General features: G+C 42.3%; 1 protein-coding gene across 3 annotated transcripts in view; it reads right to left on the minus strand.

The window, feature by feature from the left end:
• Positions 1-24,318, minus strand: part of KCNIP1 (potassium voltage-gated channel interacting protein 1) — a 495,512-nt gene that overhangs the window by 405,394 nt on the left and 65,800 nt on the right. For 2 of the 3 annotated variants that reach the window (XM_060271730.1, XM_060271729.1), the window contains exon 1: positions 16,096-16,225. The exons of the other annotated variant lie outside the window; for it this stretch is intronic. The gene's annotated coding sequence lies outside the window, so the exon portion shown is untranslated. Of the gene's footprint in view, positions 1-16,095; positions 16,226-24,318 lie in introns of those variants that run through there. 3 annotated transcript variants of the gene reach the window in all.

The raw sequence follows: 24,318 nt of genomic DNA on the forward strand, positions 1-24,318 counted from the left end.
GCATTGTCTGTATAGAGGATGCAATGCAGACAAAATTTGTGCTGCCTCAGCACTTTCCCCCTTGTTTTCCAGAGCCAATATTTAAGCTCCCTTATGAAATCTCCAGAGAGCAAGTGCAGTTCATAAAAAATATTTCCTTTTCCCCCTGATGTATTATTCACATTATTGTAGTATTTGGAAAATACCAAGAAAAAAGAAGAAGCATCAAAGCTGCTCCAGAGTTTAAAATCCATTTTTCCCAACAGTTGGCTCTTATTGGCTTAAGAGAGTATGATGATGTGGTATTCTTTAGAACACAAAATGCTCCCCCTTCTCTTTTTCCATGATTGCTTTGAGTTTTGTTAAAGTCCATCCTGAGACATTCTTTCAAGCCTTCTCAAATCCCCATGGAGGCCATTTTCATCCTTTACAAAGTTAGCTCTTAATGAAAACATACCACTTAGTTACTAGGTGATTGAGCGAGTGGTTGCGGAACAACTCCAGGCACGCCTGGAAGAAGCGGACCATTTGGATCCCTTCCAGTCAGGATTCAGGCCTCATCATGGGACTGAAACTGCCTTGGTCGCACTGGTCGATGATCTCCGGCGGGCTAGGGACAAAGGTAAGAGCTGTTTCCTTGTTCTGCTGGATCTCTCAGCGGCTTTTGACACCATCGACCATAACATCCTTCTGGACCGTCTAGAGGGCTTGGGAGCTGGGGGCACTGTCATGCAGTGGTTCCGCTCCTTCCTCCTGGGCCGTGTTCAGAAAGTGGTGGTGGGGGATGAGTGTTCAGACCCCTGGGCGCTCACTTGTGGGGTGCCTCAGGGTTCTGTCCTCTCCCCCATGCTTTTTAACATCTATATGCAGCCACTGGGAGAGATCATCAGGGGGTTTGGGCTGGGTGTCCATCAGTATGCTGATGATACCCAGCTCTACCTCTCTTTTAAATCAGAACCAGTGAAGGCGGTGAAGGTCCTGTGTGAGTGCTTGGAGGCGGTTGGAGGATGGATGGCGGCTAACAGATTGAGATTGAATCCTGACAAGACAGAAGTACTGTTTGTGGGGGACAGGAGGCGGGCGGGTGTGGAGGACTCCCTGGTCCTGAATGGGGTAACTGTGCCCTTGAAAGACCAGGTGCGCAGCCTGGGAGTCATTTTAGACTCACAGCTGTCCATGGAGGCACAGGTCAACTCCGTGTCCAGGGCAGCTGTTTATCAGCTCCATCTGGTACGCAGGCTGAGTCCCTACCTGCCCACTGACTGTCTCTCCAGAGTGGTGCATGCTCTAGTTATCTCTCGCTTGGACGTGGGGCTACCTTTGAAGGTGACCCGGAAACTACAACTAATCCAGAATGCGGCAGCTAGACTGGTGACTGGGAGCGGCCGCCGAGATCACATAACACCGGTCCTAAAAGACCTACATTGGCTCCCAGTACGTTTCCGAGCACAATTCAAAGTGTTGGTGTTGACCTTTAAAGCCCTAAACGGCCTCGGTCCGGTATACCTGAAGGAGCGTCTCCACCCCCATCGTTCTGCCCGGACACTGAGGTCCAGCTCCGAGGGCCTTCTGGCGGTTCCCTCATTACGAGAAGCCAAGTTACAGGGAACCAGGCAGAGGGCCTTCTCGGTAGTGGCACCCACCCTGTGGAATGCCCTCCCACTAGAGGTCAAAGAGAACAATTACCAGACCTTTAGAAGGCATCTCAAGGCAGCCCTGTTTAGGGAAGCTTTTAATGTTTGATGGATTTCTGTATTTTAGAATTTCTGTTTTTTTGGAAGCCGCCCAGAGTGGCTGGGGGAACCCGGCCAGATGGGCGGGGTATAAATAATAAATTATTATTATTATTATTATTATTATTAGCTGATGGGGAAGACTCCTGGGGTTTGTAGAGTAGCTACTGTAAGCACTGAAAGGAATGATTTCCATAATCTTGCTCCACATGTGTTCTTTAAATGGATGAAGGACTTTCCCCCATTCTTCAGCAAAATGTACAGGGAAGTCCTCTCTCAGCTTCATAGGCAATCAACACCAAAGCTCAAAGGCCCATATCTACGGTTATGGAATGGGTATGCTATTAACACTAGTGATTTTGTGATTAGGGCTTCTACAATTTACTTCTAAATTAGTACATTCACCCTGTACAGCTAGACAAAAAACACCCTCCCCCAATTGCCCATCACACCAAATGTTGTTTTGAGCCCATATGCTTCTCAGCATCAGTTTTCTCCCCTGCCCCCCTTTTCTTCACAACTTCCACCCTTCAATTTAGGAAATATTTGTATATCCACACTCCACAAATGTGTGATGGTTGCTGCTGCTGCTCTCCCTCTTGCTGCCTTGAGTGGCTCAATCACAGCATACAAAGCACTGGAATTTGAGAAATAGGATTGCTTAAATGTACCCCGTTTCTCTGAAAATAAGACATAGCCATAATATAAGCCGTAGCAGCATTTTTAAGCATTCAAGGAATATAAGCCATATCCCGAAAATAAGACATGGTGATAGGTACAGCAGCAATGCCGGCCATGGCAGGAGGAGGGGGAAAAAAGACATCCCCTGAAAATAAGCCATAGTGTGTTTTTTGAGGAAAAATAAATATAAGACGGTGTCTTATTTTCGGAGAAACACGGTATTGGCTGGGGGCAAGCTTAGCCAAGGGCTTGTGATCATTGAAAAGCTCCATTGTGATTAGCTTATCAGTCACTATGAAAGGGGATTAATTAAGGATTTTGAGTCCTAATGAAAACAGCCCCCCCTTTCAGTGACAAGATGGGCATGGGGCAGGCACATCATCATGATTTGACAGAAGAATATGGAAGTTGGGTGTGCAGCTCTTAACTGTCTGTAGAATGGTAGTGCTGTGAAGCTAGTAAGCGACTATAAGTGTTGTGTGTAGGATGGGACAGAGTTTGGGCTCTGCCATTCTCTCCATCAATAACTATCCTTCCTTGAATAGTAGTCACATTAAAAACTCAGCTTGAGAGTGAGGCTAGGATAGAAACCCACACAGATATGGGATTTACTGTGTTTGCCTCCAAATAATATTTCCCGTAAAGACATAAAAATACACTGCAATGGGTCAATCACATTGACCCCCCCCCCCGGAAAGTTTTACTATCAGAAGGGATTGCAATAGCCTGATCATGAATACCTCCTGAAAATTCAATGTAAATGACATTTTAAAAAACCTGTGTAATATAATAATCATTCCCAAAGCCCCACGTCTCACATAGGCAATCATTCACTGGGAACTAGCAGGTAGAAACACAGTTTTCTTCCTCCATGCCTAATATGAAGTCTTCTGGGATTAAAACAAAAAAAATCTTGTTGTGAACAAGTGGAATCAATTACATTATGTCTGAATAAACGAATTAGCTACTCAGTACACAGGAGGGAATTCTAGCAGCCAGTGTCATCTACGGCAAAGTAAGTCACATCCTCCAAAGGGCATGCTGCCTGACACATGATCAGGTTTAAATGCTGTTTGCAATCCAAATACCAACCCACACAGAATGTAATATTGGGAACATTTAAAAGGCAAAATCATTCATTTCTGATCAGTCACTGAGGTCTTTCAGTCCAAGTCTACTTAGCCAAATACTTGGAGAGGGGCGGGGGGAAGCCAAGCAGGCAGGCAATGGGTTGCTCTGCAGCTGTGGAATTGTTTCCCATGAACTGTTTTCCCCTTCAATATAACCTTATAGTGTTTCCAAATAAGCAAACAATGTCCCAAAGAATTTTGTTTATATACACACACATGCAGTTTACTAAGGATTACAACAATAAACTACAGTCGTACCTCGGGTTACGAACACCTCGGTTTGCGAACAGTTCGGGTTACGAACTGCGCAACCCCGGAAGTGTTTTCGTCGTGTGTGTGTGCGCAGAAGCGGCGCACGCGGTCTGCGCATGCACGAAAATTGCGAAGATCACGCTTTGCGCATGCGCAAAATGGCGCTTTGCGCAGCGTTCGGCTTACGAACTTTTCGGGTTATGAACTGCGATCCGGAACGGATCACGTTCGTAACCCGAGGTATTACTGTATGTAAAAGAGCAGAGTTCATATTCCTATAAAAGAGCATCACAAGAATAAGCACGGCACAATTTCAAAGACTTGAGAGTTGCATTTCTCAATGCCTTAATTTCAAGAAGTTAAGTAAGGCTTTTCTGAATGGAGGCACTAGTAGGAGGTGGGACTCATGGGAAATAAATTTCCCTGGTGTCCTGAAGCTTACTGTAACTCGATAAAAGCAAAGGGGAAGCAAGAACATGACTATTACCGAGGAGGGTTGCAAGAAACATGCAACTTTGTTACATGATACTCGGTCCTTCTACATATTGATCCTGGCTTGACAGTGTCTACACTAGTTTAATAACCTGCAGTGTCAATTCACACTACCTATCTGCCCACCCCCTGATCGTCTCCAAGCATTTGACTTGGTAGATATGTAACTTTGATCATACATCTAATCCTGCTTATTTCAGTTCAATTTACTATGCTCAGTAAATCTTTGATAGTAAAATCCATTGCTGTTAATTATTTGGGAAAGTTTGATATACAGTATACATATCACAGATCAACCAACATTGGTTAAAAGGGAAGTTAGCAATCATATGGCATGATTTCAATTTAAAAAATAATAATTACTGAGGAACTTACTTGTAAGTTGTTGTTGTTGTTTAGTCGTTTAGTCGTGTCCGACTCTTCGTGACCCCATGGACCAGAGCACGCCAGGCACTCCTGTCTTGCACTGCCTCCCGCAGTTTCGTCAAACTCATGTTCGTAGCTTCGAGAACACTGTCCAACCATCTTGTCCTCTGACGTCCCCTTCTCCTAGTGCCCTCAATCCTTCCCAACATCAGGGTCTTTTCCAAGGATTCTTCTCTTCTCATGAGGTGGCCAAAGTATTGGAGCCTCAGCTTCACGATCTGTCCTTCCAGGGAGCACTCAGGGCTGATTTCCTTAAGAATGGATAGGTTTGATCTTCTTGCAGTCCATGGGACTCTCAAGAGTCTCCTCCAGCACCATAATTCAAAAGCATCAATTCTTCGGCGATCAGCCTTCTTTATGGTCCAGCTCTCACTTCCATACATCACTACTGGGAAAACCATAGCTTTAACTATACGGACCTTTGTCGGCAAGATGATGTCTCTGCTTTTTAAGATGCTGTCTAGGTTTGTCATTGCTTTTTTCCCAAGAAGCAGGCGTCTTTTAATTTCGTGACTGCTGTCACCATCTGCAGTGATCAAGGAGCCCAAGAAGGTAAAATCTCTCACTGCCTCCATTTCTTCCCCTTCTATTTGCCAGGAGGTGATGGGACCAGTGGCCATGATCTTGGTTTTTTTGATGTTGAGCTTCAGACCATATTTTGCGCTCTCCTCTTTCACCCTCATTAAAAGGTTCTTTAATTCCTCCTCGCTTTCTGCCATCAAGGTTGTGTCATCTGCATATCTGAGGTTGTTGATATTTCTTCCGGCAATCTTAATTCCGGCTTGGGATTCATCTAGTCCAGCCTTTCGCATGATGAATTCTGCATATAAGTTAAATAAGCAGGGAGACAATATACAACCTTGTCGTACTCCTTTCCCAATTTTGAACCACTCAGTTGTTCCATATCCAGTTCTAACTGTAGCTTCTTGTCCCACATAGAGATTTCTCAGGAGACAGATGAGGTGATCAGGCACTCCCATTTCTTTAAGAACTTGCCATAGTTTGCTGTGGTCGACACAGTCAAAGGCTTTTGCATAGTCAATGAAGCAGAAGTAGACGTTTTTCTGGAACTCTCTAGCTTTCTCCATAATCCAGCGCATGTTTGCTATTTGGTCTCTGGTTCCTCTGCCCTTTCGAAATCCAGCTTGCACTTCTGGGAGTTCTCGGTCCACATACTGCCTAAGCCTGCCTTGTAGAATTTTAAGCATAACCTTGCTAGCGTGTGAAATGAGCGCAATTGTGCGGTAGTTGGAGCATTCTTTGGCACTGCCCTTCTTTGGAATTGGGATGTAGACTGATCTTCTCCAATCCTCTGGCCATTGCTGAGTTTTCCAAACTTGCTGGCATATTGGGTGTAGCACCTTAACAGCATCATCTTTTAAAATTTTAAATAGTTCAGCTGGAATATCATCACTTCCACTGGCCTTGTTATTAGCAGTGCTTTCTAAGGCCCATTTGACTTCACTCTCCAAGATGTCTGGCTCAAGGTCAGCAACCACACTACCTGGGGTGTACGAAACCTCCATGTCTTTCTGGTATAATTCCTCTGTGTATTCTTGCCACCTCTTCTTGATGTCTTCTGCTTCTGTTAGGTCCTTACCACTTTTGTCCTTGATTATGGTAATCTTTGTACGAAATGTTCCTTTCATATCTCCAATTTTCTTGAACAGATCTCTGGTTTTCCCCATTCTATTGTTTTCCTCTATTTCTTTGCATTGCTCATTTAAGAAGACCCTCTTGTCTCTCCTTGCTGTTTTTTGGAAATCTGCATTCAGTTTCCTGTATCTTTCCCTATCTCCCTTGCATTTTGCTTGCCTCCTCTCCTCCGCTATTTGTAAGGCCTCGTTGGACAGCCATTTTGCTTTCTTGCATTTCCTTTTCCTTGGGATGGTTTTTGTTGCTGCCTCCTGTATAATGTTACGAGCCTCCATCCATAGTTCTTCAGGCACTCTGTCCACCAAATCTAAATCCTTAAACCTGTTCCTCACTTCCACTGTGTATTCATAAGGTATTTGATTCAGATTGTATCTTACTGGCCCAGTGGTTTTTCCTACTTTCTTCAGTTTAAGCTGGAATTTTGCTATAAGAAGCTGATGATCTGAGTTACAGTCAGCTCCAGGTCTTGTTTTTGCTGATTGTATAGAGCTTCTCCATCTTTGGCTGCAGAGAATATAATCAATCTGATTTCGATGCTGCCCATTTGGTGATATCCATGTGTAGAGTCGTCTCTTGTGTTGTTGGAAGAGAGTGTTTGTGATGACCAGCTTGTTCTCTTGACAGAACTCTATTAGCCTTTGCCCTGCTTCATTTTGAACTCCAAGGCCAAACTTGCCAGTTGTTCCTTTTATCTCTTGATTCCCTACTTTAGCATTCCAATCCCCTGTAATGAGAAGAACATCCTTCTTTGGTGTCATTTCTAGAAGGTGTTGTAGGTCTTCATAGAATTGGTCAATTTCACTTTCTTCAGCTCCGGTAGTTGGTGCATAAACTTGGATTACTGTGATGTTAAAAGGTCTGCCTTGGATTCGTATTGAGATCATTCTGTCATTTTTGAGATTGCATCCCATTACAGCTTTTGCCACTCTTTTGTTGACTATGAGGGCCACTCCATTTCTACTACGGGATTCTTGCCCACAGTAGTAGATATGATAGTCATCCAAACTGAATTCGCCCATTCCCTTCCATTTTAGTTCACTGATGCCCAGGATGTCGATATTTATTCTTGTCATCTCATTTTTGACCATATCCAGCTTACCTCCATTCATGGTTCTTACATTCCAGGTTCCTATGCAATATTTTTCTTTACAGCATCGGACTTTCCTTTCGCTTCCAGGCATATCCGCAACTGAGCGTCCTTTCGGCTTTGGCCCAGCCGCTTCATCAGCTCTGAATCTACTTGTACTTGTCCTCCGCTCTTCCTCAGTAGCATGTTGGACGCCTTCCGACCTGAGGGGCTCATCTTCCAGCGTCATAACTTTTATATGCCTGTTGTCTTTGTTCATGGAGTTTTCTTGGCAGGGATACTGGAGTGGCTTGCCAGTTCCTTCTCCAGGTGGATCACGTTTAGTCAAAACTCTCCACTATGACCTGTCCATCTTGGGTGGCCCTGCATGGCATAGCTCATAGCTTCTCTGAGTTATTCAAGCCCCTTCGCCACGACAAGGCATTGATCCATGAAGGGGTACTTGTAAGTAAGGCATGCTTAAGAAGTGTGCAACACTTAATTGCATTTGGGTTTAGCGCATACATACTAATGAATGCATACTAAAGAGAAATCTGTTTTATATAAAAAGATATAACAATGCCCCTTTTTCTTGAATAGTCTGACAAAGTAAGCAGTGGGTAGCAGACATAGGAGATGCTATGGAGAAAGGTATGGAAAACCCATGACAACTTCTAAGGAAGAGCATTAGTGCATGAAATTAAGTGAGAAAACTACATTTAGAGTTGGTTCCACTTGAAGTATTTTGCATATGAACTATTTCTTTTCCTATCAGTGTAGAAAATTTGAATGCCCTGAGGTTACAAAGATATTGGTCATGGACAAACAGCCTCCAATTATTTTATCAGTTTCTTGCATCAATTTACACAAAACCTCATTGAATTCTTGTATCAATGAATAGCACTTAATTCTGATGTGCTGAGAAATGACAATAGCAATGTAAGTTAAAAGCCTATTTATGTACTGTGATGAAAATTATGGGATCAGGTTGTACAAATCAGCCGGATTCTATCCTTGCTAATCAAATGAAGGTAGTTTATACCACAAGGGGGAGATGTAACTTCTTTCCATTAAGGTGTAGAATGCTTTAACAAAAAAACAATGCCTTTAAATAAAACATTTGCAGACAGAAAAGGTCTACATCGTTGTTTACAGTGTCAATATGCAGATCACTTAGCACCTGATGTATGTTGCCTGCACTGAAAATGTCTGCAAATTGCAGTGTTGTACCTTGTCCAAGAGTAACAGATTCCCCAGTTTAAGAACAAAAAATCCACAAAATCAGCTGTGCAGCCATTACCTGTGGAATAAAGCTAACATTACAATTTCCCCTGTTTCATGTGCTTTTCTTTCTTTGTCTTTTGTCTTTTGTGAGAATCAAGAGCTTAAGTTGAGGCTGCTTAAGTTGAGATACCTCCATTGCAGGGGGTTGGCCTAGATGCCCGTTAGAGGTCCTTTCCAAATCTGTGATTCTGTGATCATCCCACAGTCGTATTCTCAAACTCTGCTTCCAACTCCCCCCCCCCCAGGTTTCTCTCCTCCTCTGGACTTCTCAAGACAGCAAAACAGCTGATGTATAGATGTAATTAGGGATAATAAAGGAGAGAGAGAGAGAGAGAGAGAGAGAGAGAGAGAGAGAGAGAGAGAGAGAGTTTCCAGATTCATGGGGGGGGGGGAATCTGGTAACCACAGGCTAATGCCTATCTCTGCACATTATTTCCACACTGGCAGTACAAATGTGTGCTTTCGTTTGGTCATTAATTAGCCTCACAAGAAGAAAAGCACCTTTTCCAGTAAGCAGCATCCCTGCAGGTATATTGAAAGCTGTTTACATTTCTTAAGGTAAGGATCTCCCCTACAGAACTCTCTTTACACCCTTGACTATTTCACTCAGCTCCCAAGGCCATGAACACTCTAGATGTAAGAATCTTATTGGATTTTGCACACAACACTTGTGTTTGCTCCACAAGGAACCCACCCCTGGTTGTTCTGTGGTGGAAATGTTATCAGTAAACTACCTCCAGTCAATTAAAGTTATCAGCCTTTTGTCCACTCTGTAGCATGCTTGCAATGTTGGCTTTGGGGAAAATTTGTTACTATGTTATGCCACAGACAAAAGTTTTCTAAAAATTGTATAGGTAAATGAATACCTGTTCACACAATGGACCTCAGGTCTCCAGAACTTCCAGAAGATAGGCGAGTACTAACTGATTGACATGAACAATGACAGTGGTGGTTGGTGCTCACTGGGACTGGAAGGGTACAAGGCAGGGACATCAACAGTAGGTGGCGGCAAAGCTAACTAAATCTAGTTTTGTCCTCCTCTTCCCTGCTGAGTTCCACAAGGGATCACTAAAACTGAGGAAGAGGAAGCTGACAGGCAGTGCCACTCCCTGGACTTGTATGCAGGAAATCAGGCAAATGAGGGCTGGATGAGGTTGGTGGCCCAGTCTCCACTAGACAACACAACATAGTGTAAATACATCCCATCAAGCACTGTGCACTACTGTGTATGGGTTACATTAAGAGAGATTTAGATTGAAAGTGCTCGTGTGTAGATAGAAGTGCACAAAAACACATACACAGCCTATGGACTTGAAATAACATGCTTCCATGGCAACATGTGTACCATGTGATCAGGCATACATGTAGACTAATAGCATACATTTTTGTGAAGTAAACCAACAGCTCTTGTTCATGATCTAAAAATAATGAGTTTATGTTCCCCAGAAAGCACACCAGAAAGAGATAAATACTGTTGCTCCCCCCTATATATAATCCTCCACATGGACCATTTATTCATTCTATTTAAAAGTATCAAAAGTGTTGCAGCCATAATCAGCATGGATATTTCAGCTATTACTGTATATTTATCTCCTGGATTTAGCACTTTTCAGCCCACAAAACCGTATAATACATACAGCTTGCCTCTTTTAATTACTACTTCTGCTTGAACATATTTCACCATAGGAGGGGCAGACTAACTCTCATAATTCACAAAAATTGAAGTGCCCATTTATTTCCTCCTAATCTGCCTCCTGTGGCTCAAGTTTATTTGAGTGCAAAATCACCTTGCCTTGGCTCGCTGGGAAGATAAAAACATAGCAAATGGCTCTTCAAGTAATCTGAAGTGGAAAGTGAAGATGTCAACTCCTCAGAATGGAACATGTCATCTCTCTGGGGAGACAAATTCAATTTATACAGGACAAATATCTTTTCTGTGTATGTGTGGTGGGGACACAAGGCTTCAAGCACTATGAACATTGTATGCATTCTGTACTATATTGTTGCATGCCACCCCAATCTCTGAGTGGTGTGAGACTCCAGGGGTTCCAGTCACTTACCCAAGGTTTGTGTTTCCTTTGAGGTACAGCAGACACTGTAAACAAATAAACTATACGTCTTTATGACATATGTCTTATTTACATATACATACAACCTGAGCCTATGAGGGAGGGGTTCACAACATTAGCACGCCAAGAGGGTCTTGCTTCTCCAGTAGCCAGAAATCCATCAAATTCCATCAGAAATCAAGCATAGTTCTCTTTGCCAGCTTCCAGCTTCTAGCTTGCACACACAACTTCCAATTCTTTGTCTTTCTAACTGACAGACAGTTGACAGGACCCACACATTTGTTCTCTGGCACAGAGCCACTTCCTTTGTTATCTGAATGACCCGTCCTGGCTATTCCAGGAATTGAATTCATGCTGGATCCAGGAATTAGAAGGGGGCTCTGGCATAAAGCCTACCCCCCCCCAATTCATTACACTACAATAATAATAAAAATTGTTATTTATACACCATCCATCTGGCTAGGTTGCCCCAGTCACTCTGGGCAGCTTTTTCCAGGATGAAGATATGCAAGCTAGCCTTCCTTGTTACCCTTCCTTCCCAGAAAATACCAGTCACTTTCACACATTACTCACATTAAGGAGCAAAGGGCTGCACCTTTGACCCCACTCATGACAACACTCAGCTCTCTATCCCTGCTTTTCACATGTTTGCATATATGTCTGGAGAAGCCTTGAGGCACTTAGACATCAACAGGCTTTTTCACATGAGTAACACATGAAGGGAGTTCCTGTTACCACTCTTTGCGGGTTCAGGGTTTGTATCTGCAAAAAGTAGTAGTAGAATCCTCAAGGTGATGCACTGCTACCTGATGAGCTCCAAGGTCTTTCTCAGGAAGTATTCTATTTTAAGTGGCAGAAGGGAGTGGACTTTGTTGAAATGGAGCTCTCTGCCAGAAGATTTTCAAATTCATTGTGAGAGCCATATATTCAGACAATACACAGAACATTACAGGTAAAGGTTGTTGGGGGTTTTTTTTGGGGGGGGGGAGTATAGGGAATCTGGTGTCTTTATTGCTTTCCTTCTTTCTTTTTTACAGAAAACAAAAAACAGCCACAATTGATTAACTGATTTGATAACAACCAATGCAACCAAAGATCTGATGTTAAATGGAACCAGCTGCTCTCAATAGACACCCCAGGAAACAAGTTGAAGTAATTATTCCAGTAGTTATATACACCAGGGAGTTGGGAATGTGTGATGCTCCAGATCAGGCATCCCCAAACTGCGGCCCTCCAGATGTTTTGGCCTACAGCTCCCATGATCCCTAGCTAACAGGACCAGTGGTCGGGGGAGATGGGAACTGTAGTCCAAAACATCTGGAGGGCCGAAGTTTGGGGATGCCTGCTCTAGATGCTGTTGGACTCCAACTCCCATCAGCCTCGGCCAACATAGATTCATAGAATCACAGAGTTGGAAGGTATCTTGAGGATTATCTAGTACAGTGTTTCCCAAACTTGGGTCTCCAGCTGTTTTTAGACTACAAGCTAGATAGCTGGACCAGTGGTCAGGAATGATGGAGACCAAAGTTTGGGAAACAGTGATCTAGTCCAACTGGAATATGCAGCTGTCCCATACAGGGATCAAACCTGGAACCTTGGCATTATTAGCACCACACTCTAACCAACTGAGCTATCCAGGCTGAGCATGGTCAAGGGGTGATGGAGCTATAGTCCAACAACATCTGGAGGGCCATAGGTTCCTACTTCTAGTTTATATAGGCAAGGAAGTAGTTTATCCACAGATGTGCCCCCCCATTTACTCATTGCTAAAGGGGGAACTATAGGCAGGCCAAAAGATAGCCCTCTTATTTTACCTACAGAAAGTGAAGAGATATTAAGACCAGTAATGGATGGAGAGATAGGAGTACACAAATGAAAACAAGATGAAGTCTGTTGGGACCTGCACTAAATTAATGTCTACAAATTTTAAAAGAAAAAGCAAAGCTGGATGAAGAATTACCAGCCACAACCTGAAAAACAATGGTTTGTTCGTCTCAAATACTTTGACAGTACAAGCATATCTAATTAAAAAGAAGCAGAAACACCGTCATATAAACAAAAAGAACATCAGCTTGCTCGTATACTGCTCTACATTTCTAAGAGCTGCTGAACAAGAATTATACCAAACTGTAAATTCTGACAGATTTACATTCCTTTAAACCCTTTACTGACTTGGATCATAGCCCTGAAGCCAAAGCATGCATGTAAAATTGATGAAGAGAAGAGAGATGAAAAGCATTACACAGTAGGTTGAATCCCAGAAAAAGGCTAAAAGGCTGGGAAAGCCACCAAAAAAGCATTTTAAATGTTTATATACCACAATAGTCTTGACACAGAACAGGGATTTCCCAATAGTAGTTTAATAATAATAATAATAGGTAAACATACTTTGGCACAGAAATGAATGCCGTTTACTTCCAAGAAAATAGGTTTAGGACCAGGCTGGAAGATGACTAACATGCACTATGGAAGAACTGGGAAATAATATTGGAAAAGTGGACACAAGGGAGATATTGTCCCTTGGACATTTTATGTTTACAATAAAATGTAGTCAATACAGAGACTAATAGCATATCAGGATATTCCAACAGATGCGCTAATATATCCTTAGAATGTTAGCATTTGATTCAGCACATCACATTCCAAAATCAATAGAAACATCCTTTTTGCATTGGGCTGTGCTTTGCTGTTTTTGGTTAAGAGAACACAATGCTCTTGGCCCTACAGCAATACAAATCCAATCTTGGATATAAAATACTCTTTAATTTTCTATTGATTGTTCTTAAGATTTTTGTCTCCAAAACCTAGTTCAGAGAACATATGCCTTAGTAAAATCTTTGCAAGAATATTGATCTAGAGACAGGACACAAAAATCATGATGTCTCAAGTAAATATGTGCTACAATTATAAAGACTTCGTCTGTTCTATGTTGTACTCTCAAAATGGCACTTGATTTTGATACTGTTTGCCAGCTTTCCCCAACATGGAGCTCTCCAGATTTTTTTGGACTACAATTCCCATCAGCCCCAGCCAGCTTGGCCAATGGAAAAGGATGATAGGAGTTGTAGTCCAAAACATCAGAGGGCAGCACAGCAGTGTGGAGTCCATTACCTTGATTCACCATCTTCTAACCAGCAGCACAAAGGCTGTTACAATAGGGCAATAATAATGGTTGAGTAATATGAAATCTAGCACAACTGTTGTGCAGCAGAAGCTGGCTTTGCAACAGGAAGTATCAGGGTTACAGCAATCTGTTGCACAACCAACCAAGAGATCCATGCTACCTTCCTGCACAAGCCATTCTGTTAGCACAAGTAGTACACTACTAAGGGATTTCAACTCAGCACTACAACTAATTCATCCTCATGAAGTCCAATACCCTGTTTCCTGCAGTGGCCAACCAGAAGCTTCCAGGAAATCTCTAAGTAGGGCTTGAAGACAATGTCCTTTCCACTGTTGCTTCTCAGTGGTATCAGTAGCATTCCACATAGCTGTCATGCCTAATGAGGATCAAGAGAGCACGTGGCTGGATGCATCTCTGCAAGCACCCCGTCCAAATCATTAGGCTGCATCAGCTAAAATTGGTTAAATGTGGCATTGGACCGCTAAACAGAGGCCAATGACTGGCAGCAAGGTCCTCCCAGATTTGAGTAACTTTGCTCTCAAAGCGAAGTTTGGTCATAGAGCAAAGCAAAATGGTAATAGAGGAGCTCAATGGGCACTAGAGGTCCATCTACTACAGCAGGTGAGATTTATCTCTGGGCCACTTGGAAAGATTCTGCTAGGAAATTCCCCAGAACATTGAGAAATCCCTTGGATTTAAAAAGAGGTGGTCTGACCATGAGAAAGGAGTACTGTGGACTGCTCCTACTTTCAGACAGCCCCTCTCATCACTTGGAGCAAAACTAATGGGTGTGCTTTGCTCTGTGTGTTAGGCCAGCTATCTCTGGTGACAGCCATATCATAGCCATGGAGGCCAGGAAATCTTGAGCTGAACTGACTGCAGTTTCAGCTGAACTGAGATCACCCTGAGCAATTGTCCTGTTGATCCCCCGACACCCAATGACAATCTTCCCTTGACCTTCTGGCCCAGCTCAGAACCATTTCTAGTACACAGGGGGGCAAAGGTGAATCAGGTCTGGACCACCCAGCTTGCCCATCCAAGTCTCTGAGTAACGTGTGACAAGTCAGCTCCCTGATTCATGATTAAATCATGAAAGAGTGTTTCATTATTACAGTTGGCTTTTAATTTATAACATGGCATTTAACACCTTGGCCCACATCATGACCCAAACAAATAAGTGATCCTTCAGGGCAGCATTGTTTTGTAGCTCTATGGGACAGAGGTAGCAAATTGGTCACAAGTGTCCAGGTGCTGCTCATTAAACTAACCCTCATTAAAGTAACAAAAAAAAAATCATATATTCTTAATACTGCACTATGTTAGTGCCTAGCTCCCTTCATACATTCTGTATCAACATTAAGCCAGAGAGACTGACTGTGGGAAGGGCATGTATGCTCCCAGCCCCCTACAACCCTTATGCCCTTGTATATTCAGGCTGAACACTTGAAAAGGGCTCCTTTATCCACTGACCACTTTAGCATTCATTTGCATGACTTTCATACTGGCACTGAGCCTACCCACCAGATCATTAGGTACCAGCCAACATGGTTATAAAAATTAACACACAATAAAATAAATGGAGATAAAATGTGTAATGGCTAACACAGCATGTCCTCAGCTCAAGCACATCAGTCAATGATGCATTTTGCAATTAAAGCCTTACAAGAAAGAATTAAAGAGATATTAATTATTTATTGCTGTTTGGTTTTTGCAATTACTCTCCACTGAATTTCCCCTTCATTGCATCACAAATAAACTTCATTTGTAAGGCACTTCAACCTCTGTTTCTCCAGCAAAATCTTGCTGTTTTGTCTCAGAATACATTTAAGTATAATTGATATAGAAGAGCTGTACTTCAGCAATAAAAAGTATGTGCATATATGGTACCTATAATGTACCTTTTCCAACATGCCTATGAACTCACAAAACCAGATGCAAATCATTATAATGCTGGGACACAATTATTATCAACCTATTCCCTTCAAAAGAAGGAACATTGCTGGTATAAAAGGTCTTGAAAAGGGGGGGACCAGCTGTAAATGGAAGTGATCCTAAAGAAAACAGTTTCACTGGGAGGCCAATCAAGCAGTCCAGGTTTGAAAAGTATCTGGTTTTTCACAAATACATGTTGATTGCCCTCCAGTATGAGAAGCTAGGACTTCAGCTCCTGAGTGAGACCTGACCAAAAGAATAGCATCCTTACCTCGACCAGCCTTACATCAAGCTGATGTACCAAAGGAGGCAGCACAAGTGGCAAAAGATAGCAGAGAAGCAGCAGAATCCCAGACAGTAAGGCAGAGGCTGCCCATTTAAGGATCTTCATAATCAAGTAAGAGGGTGGGGGCCTGGAAGGGGTAGCCAGTTTCCAGGATATATAAATATTCAGTTAGCATGCAGCACTCATTGAAATATGCCATTCCTTCCATCCTTTGGGCCTGTCTAGGCTTCTGAGGCAGCCTGTTTCTGACCATTCTTGATTTCACCTTCTACTACATAATTTTCAAGATGTTATTAACTTATCATCACCCTGCTCTGGTTAGCTGGTTCAGGGCACCGTGTGACTGGCTTCCTCCCAACTGCTGTTGAAGCTTCCTGGCCTGGATACCTATAGAACAAATGGAAAAATTGAGCAATCTGCTCCATATAATTAAATTAAGGCATAACTGAGTAAATATACAGGTGGCATTGGCCATCAACTGGTTACATCAGAAGAATGAAACCAGTTAATGAGATTTTTTTTTCTCATTGAAAACAGTAAAGATGCATTACAACAGGAAGAAAAAGTGCACTCTTTTTTCTTGAATTTTGCAAATCAACATTTCACCATAAGGTGTGCGTTTAAATATAACTGAACTGTCTCCTACTGCGGTTTCATAAATTAACATGTCAGCATTCACATTTGTGAAATCAGTTTATTAACTTGGCATTTGGCATCTCTGTACACCAATAAAGATCAAAGAGTACATAAGAGAAGACAAAATGTAAACTGCTATAAGAAATGGATCAAGTGACCACCATAAATCCAGGGTGCATGTAAGCTGTGGGTTGATCCTGTTGCAGCAATGCCATCTCTCCCTGAGAGACACATGCTCATTAACCCCAGACTGAAAGGGGCTTATGCCACAGCTATGTATATGTAAATAATGACCCACATCTGACAGTATTCCATAGTTTTTCAATAGAGGCAATCTAATGTACTTTCAAATGTGAAAGGGTGTGGGGGGGGGAAGATATGTATGCGAATTACAAATGTGAAGGGGAAAGCAGTCTCAACTTTCAGGTGTGCCATTGTAAACAATGGCTGAGTCTTAGTCAGCCTACCCTCATATGCATATGAATTTCACTACTCCGCAGAATTAATATTGTGCAGTCTGTTTTGTTCCTGGTAAAGTTCACAATCAGCTGGAAGTCCAGCCCAACAGGGGTTCTAGCATGGAATCTAGTTCAAGTCAAGAGTTTTCAGGTTGTGCTTTGTACCCTGGAGAGTCACAAGAACATAATCAAATATAGCTTTGGCAGTAGACAACCATAGATTGGCTCTTACACAGGGCTGTAGCTCATTCTAGGTGGTTTGTTCAACGTCTGATGGGAGAAGCCTCTTGTAACTAATGAGCCTTGCCTGAGAGCAAACATAAGCTCTTAACAAGTGTTTGGGGTGTGTGAGGACTATGGCTCCACCAAGGTTTCCACGCTGGAATCCTTAGAATACAATATGATAGCACAACATCAGCTAGGATGTCAGCTAGGACTTTTAAGGAAGCAGGGTCACATGGGGTTGCTGCTACCTCCTTGCTTACCTCCTCTATTTCATCACTTCCTTAAGAGTCCATGATCCAATCCATCACACACAGGGATTCTAACCTTAGCACCATGGCATAGAAGGGTTGCACAAAGAACATGACCCATTTAACTTCATATTGTCAGAGGGAAGGAACACAGAGACTGAAATCCGAAGCATATCGGTACTTCAATGAGACATCAAATGCAATCCCATTACATTATTAAGAAGTAAATCCCACTGGGTTCAGTTTACTCCCTAGTAAGCACACTTCAGATTGCAATATTACTTTCCAGTAGCTCAGTGGATCTTATGCCTAATACACATACCTGTATATAACATTGGACCATATGTTTCAAACTGATAGTTGCATATTGACATTGTAATGTGCATTCCAGGCATCCCCAAATTGCGGCCCTCCAGGTGTTTTGGCCTACAACTCTCCTGATCCCTAGCTAACAGGACCAGTGGTCGGGGAAGATGGGAATTGTAGTCGAAAACATCTGGAGGGCTGAAGTTTGGGGGTGCCTGGTGTATTCAAAACCAAGAAAGATAATGGATAAAAAGTAACAGTTTGGAGCTACAATTTGTAGTGCATTGAAACTGGCAGATATTTTGTATTAATGCCATGAACTTCTCATTGCAAAGGGAGTGCAAAAAGGACTATCATCTCTTTCCATATGGTTAACAGTAGGAGGGAGGCAGTCTCTCGTTTGTTCACTGTGCACTTGATACTGTCAGGCTGTTCAAGAATTGTGTGTCTGCAGTTTTTGCATCACTGGCAAAATGTTACGCTAGCAAGGTGATTTTTAAAAGGGGGGCATATACTCTTGCAGAACTAGACAAAATATATGTAGTGTGAATTCTAATTTCCCCATTATACAGTAATTTTTGTTACAGTTAGCAAAATCCAGCATGCTGTGGTAGTCAAAGGGCTAATGAGACTCAGTTCAAATTCACACTCTGCCATGAAGTTCACTAAACTGGGGCAATAGGAATCTCACAGCTTAACATACCTTACAGGGTTGTGGTGAAGATAACAAACCTCACCCACAGTACAACGAGGGCTATGAACCTTGGGGTAAGGTGGAAACAGGAGTTAGGAAAAAGAGGTCCAGAGGATTCTGAGGAGAATGGCAGCTCAGCCTCCACTCACCATTTGGCAGAAATCAGGATGTACAGAGGAGAAGTGAGATTGCACTTAAGTTCCTGGCAGGATATTGAGCTTTGCTTCTTGTTTGCTTACTGAGCCTGCACTGCTGAGAAACTGCATGTAAAAGCCATGGTAAAGCATATACACCTTGGAGCTGTTTCCTCCATACTTCCCAGGTTTATTTAAATCTCTTTCTCTCTCCTTAGTCAGTTAACAAAAACAAACACTGAAGAGGGAGGTTTGAGCTTTCTATTTAAAAGAGAGAGAGAGTTCTGAAGTACAGGAGGCTATTCATCTTTTCCTTTGAAACTGCCTGGTTAAGTACAAACAGTTCCAGTAATAAAGAAATGGTTCTAATTCAGCTACAAGGAAAATCTGTCTCCCTCTCAAGCACCCCTGTGGCTAAGGAATTAATTAGGAAATGCTTTTCAATTAGATTAATTGTTTCACTGCTTACTCCTCAGGTCAAAAGAGTGCATAAAAATTACAGACTGAGGCAGTCATGTTAGATGCAGCTAAAGGTAAAGGTAAAGGGACCCCTGACCATTAGGTCCAGTCGTGACCGACTCTGGGGTTGTGTCGCTCATCTCGCGTTATTGGTTGAGGGAGCCAGCGTACAGCTTCCAGGTCTGGCAAACCAGAGCAGCACATGGAAACACCATTTACCTTCCCGCTGTAGCGGTACCTATTTATCTACTTGCACTTTGACATGCTTTCAAACTGCTAGGTTGGCAGGAGCTGAGACCAAGCAATCAGAGCTCACCCCATTGTGGGGATTCGAACCACCGACCTTCTGATTAGCAAGCCCTAGGCTCTGTGGTTTAACCCACAATGCCTCCCATGTCCCTTAGGTGCAGCTGGGGGTGTACAAAACCAGTGTATTTCCTATCCATGCCACTTTCAGATGTATTTCCCCTAAGTATGTTCTGTCCCAATGAAAACTTTAAGCTGCATTTTCTCACTGCAAGGAATTTGCAAATATGTATTTCTAAACATTTTCTCTTTTTAAAATACGCCCATGCTTAAAAATGTATTTTGATAGGTTTGAGCTGAGGACTACACTAGAACATTCAGACAATGAGAAAACAAGTAGATAACTGAGTTCCAATCTGCATGTTGGAAGGTGTCAATCAGGTAAGTGCTCCCTGAAACTTGCAGAAACTGAATTCTAGAAGCATCGCTAGATGCTATTCTCAACAGTTGGCATGTCTCCATATGAGGCACACAGCATGACTGCCCTCCCAGTGGAACAAAATATTCCACTGAAGTGTGTGGACCAGCACAATTTGTACAGTTGAACTGAGGAAAAGAGAAATTCTTACAGGCTCTCCAGGGTAGCGGCACTGAGTATGCTATTTTTCACTCCCCAGGGAATCTGGAGGGCAGCAGCAGTTAATAGAGACAAAGGTCACCAAGCAATGAAAAAGAGCACAGTGGATGCAGTAGTGCCTGTGGGGAACAGAGAACACAGCTGTATCTCTAGCTGCACATATAAACCTTTAATGAACTGCCAGCTTTAAGCGCTTCAGTTTCATCCTGTGCCATCCTCATGCATCATCATCATCATCATCATGCTTCTATTAAAAGGGGGGGGGGGAGTAATAAGCAGGTAGATGTGGAAGAAGCACCTCAGCTTAGCTTGAACAACCAACAGATGAAAAGAAGATTAGCCTAATGGAAAGAGTCATATTAAGTTACTTAAGGCCTGCCATAACAGTCAATTTACCTTGTGCTCCAGGTGGGTTCTGGAATACAAAGCTTAGTGACATGGAGGACACTGTCACATAGCTCCTTGTTTGAAGAATATAGGAGAAACCCACACTGTGGAATCTTCCCAAGCTCCAGTTCCCACATTCCTAAAGGAAGGGGCTTCAAACTGTGGGGATAAGCCTTGGAAAGTCTGAGGAATTTTGTCCTAGATCATACCTGATGCAAATCAAGGAAACCATTCCACTATAAGTCCTATCTGAAATTTGGGGCTCAGATAGCCTGCACAAATGAAATTCTCTAGATTCATTTGTATTGCATCCAGCATGTCAGGACTGATATGAGTGCTGAACGAAATAAACAAAATCAGTGTATAACCTTGCCCTAAAATATGATCCAAATTGCTTAACAGAAAAACAAAAAGCAACATAGATTTCCTTTATTATATCTAGTCAGCACAATATGTTTTGCACAACTATTCACTATGGGCATACCAAGACCAGATCTCATGAGGGCATAAGATTAAAGGGTTGTATTCAACATAGTGCTAAATAGCTTCATCACTGTAAGGATATCTGCTTGTGCAATGGAATTTCCTCTGCCTCTTCTCCCAACCATGCCCTGCCACACAAATATTTTCTAAGAGTTTTCCCCAGACATGCCAACTCTAGGGGGCAGAGGTGTTGTCAGCCACCTCAATATTCCTTAGCAAATGGCTCAGCCACCCTGAATATTGAGGGGTCGTGAGGCCAAACTTCCGAGCCGAGCATGGTGCAGCATCAAAGGCAGGCTTCTCCTGAACGCGAGAGAGGAGGAGCTGCAATAATTGAAGCTGCGTGGTGCTGGGCAAGGCCTCCTCCCAACGACGAACCTCCTCCCAACGATGCATGTGCATCACGTGTCACACATTACATGTCATGCATATGATGTCACAGATGCCCGTCAGGTATGTAATGCGTCGCTGTCCACCCCCCACCCCCAATCTTTGGCTCAAGGTGGCACCTTTGGTTTCTCCAATCCTCCAGAGCAGGAAATTTGGGTCCAGTTTGGAACACACTTGGGATTATTACACACAAGCCAGAAATCTCAGGAATCCAAGATCCCTAGATCCAAAGAAAAAATCAGCCTGAGGTGAATACCAGGCCTTACAGACATATTACAGAACCCAAGAGGGACCATCCAGACATTTTATCTTGGTCATCCTTTTGCCCATTACAGTGCAACACTAAATAAATTTCAGATTTCAAAAATTCTAATACCTGGGTGAGGCCAGGAGCAACTATAGCACAGCTAAAGAAGGTGCAAGAGTAATTCCCACAACTGGCACATTGTTCTGCCTCCACCCACAGCATACTCTTTTATGGAGGAACCACATGAGCACACAAATGCATATCCTGAAGTGCATGTCACAAGCTATAGTACAGGATCTCAGCTAAACAATCTTAGACCTTAATAGGCATGCCTTAGCTACATTGTTTAAATATGTAGATTAAGCTAAACCTACTGAAAGCTAGATGAAAATTATGCTGTTGATTTTTAGAAAGAATACCTGTGAAAAAGCAACATACATCCACATCTGATCTAACTCTAGCTTCACTCACAGCAATCAAAGGACAACAAAGGGATCAAACACCTCTCAGTTTGGATTCTGACATTAGAATTTTCATCTAAGAGCCTGGCACCTTAATTTAAGGGCCTAAACTTGACATCAATGTTTAAAATCCAGGCATTTTGATTGTATGAATTCTCTTCCTTTTCAATAAAGTTGACTGAGTTTTGCTGAAAAAAGTCATAACAGATCCTGCTAAATATTGATAACTGGGGGAAAAGTTGGGATGTTACATGCTGGTGCTGAATATCAAATATTTCTAGGTTTAAAGTTTCACAAAGCAGAATTGTGAAGGGATGTTGGGTTTTTGTGCATGTTCATTTCAATGGTGTATCAAACTAGCATAAGTGAGACCATGTTGAGAAAAATAGACAGAAAGGTTGGCTTTGAAAAAAGCCTAATGCTTGTGTTAGCTTGAGATATCTCAATAAATAATTCAGATATGAACTGTCCTAGGGGTACACACATTTCAGCATCATTTTTAAAGAAAATGAAACAGCAGCTCTTCATCTGATGAGCAAATGTTACAACAAAATAAGCTCTTTGCTTTAATAGCTTACTGAAAATATTTGGTTTTTGCTTAATTTTGGTTGTGTACCAAATATCCATTTGAATGTCCTCTTGGTCTAGCCGAGCAGCATCTAGCTTAATTATAGTTCTGATGCATGAGATTTACAAATAGTTTAAAGATATCAAATTTATAGTAGATTCCAGTTTTCTGTCCCTTGTACTTTATTTATTACAGGAGTGTAAGCAGTGCAATAAAAAAAGGAAGGAAAAGCCACTTTTTGCTGCAATGCAGGTGTGGACATAGAGTTTATGCTGTACAAAATGAACTGCAGCAAAGTTTCCTGGAAATGTAATTTAACACTCCAGAGTCATTTCCCGTTCTCTCTGATATAATGTTTAATGCCATATCTTTCAAGTTTCTGAACCAGACCAACTACATTAATCATCTTACTGCTGCTGTTGTTTTTCTTTTCTTTCTTTTTTTGGAGGGGGTGGGGGAGAAAGGCTACTCAAACTGTGTTTGTAATTGTGTCTGTTTCATTTAGAATACTTTAGCAACCCAGCTCCAGATCAGTTCCGTATCAAAAAGGAAAGCACAAACATGATATATGTGCTTATAAAAAAATGGGACATCTTCTTAAAAAGGAGCTGTGGGGACACTTTCTCAAAGTTCATTCTGTATGTATTCAGTATGTATTCAGTATGTATATTCAGTATGTATTTTTAAAGGAAACAAATGCATTGACAAATGCATTCACCCCCTCAGCCTGTATTATATAGTTTGCCATAACATTAGTTATAATGGCCTGTTTTTGTTAACTGGATTCAGGGACCCCTTTTGGGGGGCTGACGAGGGCATATTAAATCATATAAATACTTTCAGTTAACAAAAATCCACTTGCTGCAACTTTCCTTGTGGGATTGAGACACCTTTCGGTTAACACCTTTCAGTTGAACTAACACCATCAGATTTGCTCTCCTAAACCTGAACATGTGGGTGTCCAGAATCACAGTATTTTAAAGGGGGAAAAACCATGCCTAACCTAGGTCTACTCTCCTCCAATAACCAAGTACTGTTTTGGGCAGGACAGGCAGATGAGACAGTGAACAAATAACCAACTCCAGATTCTTTCAATCACCTCCAGGTTTGTACTTCAAGAGAATGCATTAAAGGAATCAAGATAAAGGAGCTAGAGATATCAGAAACATCATAAAAAGAAAATAAATGTTTTATTTTCACTCCATTCATTCAGTGACTAGCATGAAGCACCACCATCCTCATGTAAGGAGATTCCTAGGACCCATAGAGACTGCATGAGCCAGCAGAAGTCCTTTGAGCAGTGGCCACAAGCACTTGCTCAAGCTATCTACTCTGTGCTTCAGAGCGCTTAGTGCAGAAGGATTATGATTTCATGAGGAGAAAACCAGTACCAAATCAAACAGGACCTGGGTCTTACCAGTTCCAACATGTAGCTGGATGAAAATATTTAGCATCGTCCTTAGTTTATGCTTTAGAACAGGCATCCCCAAACTTCGGCCCTCCAGATGTTTTGGACTACAATTCCCATCTTCCCCGACCACTGGTCCTGCTAGCTAGGGATCATGGGAGTTGTAGGCCAAAACATCTGGAGGGCCACAGTTTGGGGATGCCTGCTTTAGAAGGTGTAAA

Source organism: Zootoca vivipara, chromosome 2, assembly GCF_963506605.1.
Source record: "Zootoca vivipara chromosome 2, rZooViv1.1, whole genome shotgun sequence".
NCBI classification, from domain to species: domain Eukaryota; kingdom Metazoa; phylum Chordata; class Lepidosauria; order Squamata; family Lacertidae; genus Zootoca; species Zootoca vivipara.